Genomic DNA, 3,987 nt, shown 5'->3' with positions numbered 1-3,987 from the left:
CGTGGCTGCCGGCGGCAAAGGCGCGCGGTGGCCGGCGCATAGTCCGGCGAAGGGCGACGAGCCGCGGTGCGGGCACGCGCCCGTGGGCGTACGGTGGCGGCGACCGGGCTCGCGCGGGCCCGATCTGGGCTCCGCGGGCCGGCGCGGTGGGGGGGAGAGAGGCGGCGACACATGGCGCGAGCTGGTTGGCTCGCGGCGGCGGCGGGGTGACGTGGCGCGACGGGATTCGCCAGAGTGAGGTGGAGGGCGCAGCGGACATGTCCGGTGTGGAAGAAAAGTGTCCGGTGGCGCGAGGATGAAGAAGACTAGGGTTTCGTCCGCGAATTTGGAAGGGTTGCACATATATATAGGTAGATGGAGCTAGGAGAGTCCAAATGAGGTGCGGTTTTCGGCCACGCGATCGTGATCGAACGCTCTAGATGATAGAATAGGTTCAGGTGGGTCTTGGGCCAAATATGAAGGGTGTTGGGCTGCAACACACACGAGGCCCTCTCGGTCCCTCGGTTCACCGTTGGAGTATCAAACGAAGTCCAAATGATACGAAACTTGACAGGCGGTCTACCGGTAGTAAACCAAGGCTGCTTGGCAAGTCTTGGTCCAATCCGGAAATGTTTAACCCCCACACATGAAAAGAAGGTAGAAATGACCACCGGAGGAGATAGGAGCGCCGGAATGCAAAACGGACAACGGGGAAAATGCTCAGATGCATGAGACGAACACGTATGCAAATGAAATGCACATGATGACATGATATGCAATGCATGACACGCAAGCAATGACAAGGCAACAACAGAGAATAACTGGAGAACACCTGGCACATCGGTCTTGGGGCATTACAACACTCCACCACTACGAGAGGATCTCGTCCCGAGATCTAGAATGGCACCGGAGGGAAAACGGAAGAGAAAGAGAAGAGGTAAAACTAAGTTTCTTATTTGACAAACGAGTGAGACCAAAGAACCTTGAAAAAGGTTAATCCATTCGAGAAAAGAATACAACGGAGATGACGAAGTTGAAAGCACTCTGGTAGGGAAGAGGAAACAAGGAATTACAAATTCGGACAGCACTTCATTTGAAAAGAGATGAAAGACTTGATAAGGTGAAAAGAACTAGAAGAGAAGACACAACACTCCGGTTAGATGGATAAACACGAAAAGAGCATGATCCAAGATGATGGGAGAAAAGAGCAACATCGCAATGGCTCCGGAACAAAAGAATAGAAGATAGATAATTGAAATAAAGGAATGGAGAAGAAAATGCCATCTTATGTCACAAAAGAGCTTGAAAAGGCATCTTTAGGAAAAGGGTCGAACGGAGTTGTTGGAACACCAACAACGAAAAGAATAAGCTTGATATGGTCTTGTGGAATACATCTCAAATTATGAGGTGACAACCTGCCACTCACGGGAAAAAGAATTGGATTGATAAGAACAAGGAGACGAGAAGCTTATTTCACCGGAAGGATGAAAGAAGAACTTGGGTCTTATATGAGCACCATAAATAGCAACAATCCTTTGGGACGGTTTTAGGTTAAATATAGCCCAAGATAATTCCAATGACGAGATTGATGGCTTTAAAATAGCTCATTCTTAACAACATGTGAATAATGAGACACGAACTCAAATTATCAAGAATGACATAATACCACCTCAAACGATATGGTAGAAAGATTTGCACTCCGGATAGCAAGAAGAAGAAAACTTGAGCTTCTTAGCAAAGACTGTCGAAGAACACTTCGAGAAGGAATTAAATCCTTGATGAATCCATCAAGTAGAACCTTCATGAAGAACTCCGGTAAACAAAAGGATAACGAAAAGAAAGAGAAGTTGAAAACACAAGTTGAATCCTTGTAACGATTTAGATGGATCTTCATGATAAATAGAGCTTGAACTACGGGAAAGAAAAAGGTAAAGCATCTCGAACTGAGAATATGATATGATGAACCACTCCGGCAAAAGAATTAATCACTTGGATGGGACAAAAATAAGAATTATATTAAGCATATCCTTCCCCAATTAAATTGATGACAATGAACGGATTGGCATATTGCTTATACTCATAGAAAGGATTAAGATGGATATAGAACAAACTTGAAAAAGTCTTCGACGAACCACTGATAGAATTAGGAAACAACGAATGCATTGATATGATAAGAAAGAAGAAAAATCTTGAACGAACCACCGTAAGCATTGAGAAAGAACGAAGTAAAGGGATAAATCACCGGAAACGAATTAGAGAACGAATGAAAATACTTGAGGGAAAATAGATCCACAAGAACAAAAGATCATGAGCTGATTAGAGAATATACTTGAATGATGCATCGGTATGATTGGAGAATGATAATTGGAAGCTGACATGAATAATCCAGAATTGATGGACTCCGAATAACAAACTGAGAAGAATCTTGAATTACTCCAGATGGGTGGAAAGAATTCTCACTATCAAAATAGTTATGAGAGGATGACCTCAAACTAGAGCCATGAATCTTTGATAGAACGAAACAAGATTCAAGGGAAAACTCTTCTTCGGTCTTCAAGTGTAGAGAAAGATAACGAGAAACACCGCCAAGAATTGTTGAGGCACTCCGGAATGAAAAATTAGAAAGGTTGAGCCAATGATGAAAAGAACTTGAAAGATCTTGGAGAAAACATAAGACCGATGATAATTCATTCTTACGTCAAACTTCGAAAAGAATTTATGATAGCTCTGAAAAAAATAAGAAGAGTCAGGTAAGATCCTGGGAAAAGACCTGTGGGTTAGGGCCCACTCAAGAGAAACACCGTTGAAATGATTTAAAAGAGAGGTTGCACCGGTTGAATTAAATGGCTAGAATGAGATAACAATCTCGAAAGAGCTTGAAATGATTACGAAAGCAAAGTGGAAACACGAATCTTCTGAGATATCTTGAGCACTCCGAAACAAATGAATAGCGAAGAGTGGATGATTATGAGGTGCACTGGTATGATAAAACTAATGACACGAGGAAAAGGATATGGTCAACACCAAAAGCTTGAATTGAATCCACCGGAGAAGAAAAAGAATGAAGAATAACGAACTTGAAGAGCATCTTCATGGGAACCGACGGGTAAGGACATTGATTGAAAAGAATGAAGAGACTTCACATCAATAAAATGATACTTGATTGAGATATATGAGTCCTCAGAGAAACAAGGGTGGGTGGGCGGGAAAAACAAAGGCAACTTGGAGACAGATGAAACGAACACCATTGAGAAGAGCTGATAATTGATCTTGCGAATGTTGAAATGATCGGATCCACTTGAAGAGAGACACGCCGATTGAAAAGGATTGACATGACAATCTCGATGAACAAGAAGGATTTGTATTCACATAGGAGTATGAGAACATCGCTTAGGAAAAATATGGAATCAACATTTGACTTCGAAGCAACTCGAATACCACAACTCAAAACAAAACAAAGGATTGGCTTGCAGAATAAGCCGGAACAAACATATGATAGAGATTTCGTCCGAAGTTTTCGTGGTGGAGCCTACACGGGCTCGATCGTACAACACCATCATGTACAAGGCAGTGCACATGACATACGAAGCGTCCCCGAGTCGGCATAGCCAAGGACTCTTTAAGACACAACGAGACCACTGTAAAACTGACCATGAATAGGCGGACCACTAGACGTCGAACCCCAATTTCATATCATACATCTGTCGGAAAGTTATCCTAAGAGCTACTTGAATTCCCACTTATAAACTCCCAAAATTTTCCCAGTTATGCAATCAGGTGTTGGGGATACAGGGGAAGCATAATATCTCACCCAAAACTAGCAAATCCTACATCCAGCTGTATCCATCCTTCAACACATAACCAAGAAACATTCGGAAATCATCTACCTCAACCTTTGAAAAGCATCCGTTATACAAGTTATGGCAATACTCCCGAACTCCCGCCCCAGTACTGGGTGGCGTCGGGGTTATCTCACCAACGAACTGCATAAAAGATATTTTCGATGTC

The sequence above is a fragment of the Triticum dicoccoides genome, chromosome 4A (assembly GCF_002162155.2).
Source record: "Triticum dicoccoides isolate Atlit2015 ecotype Zavitan chromosome 4A, WEW_v2.0, whole genome shotgun sequence".
NCBI lineage: Eukaryota > Viridiplantae > Streptophyta > Magnoliopsida > Poales > Poaceae > Triticum > Triticum dicoccoides.
The sequence above is the reverse complement of the archived record's forward strand: the minus strand, read 5'-3'. Positions refer to the sequence as shown.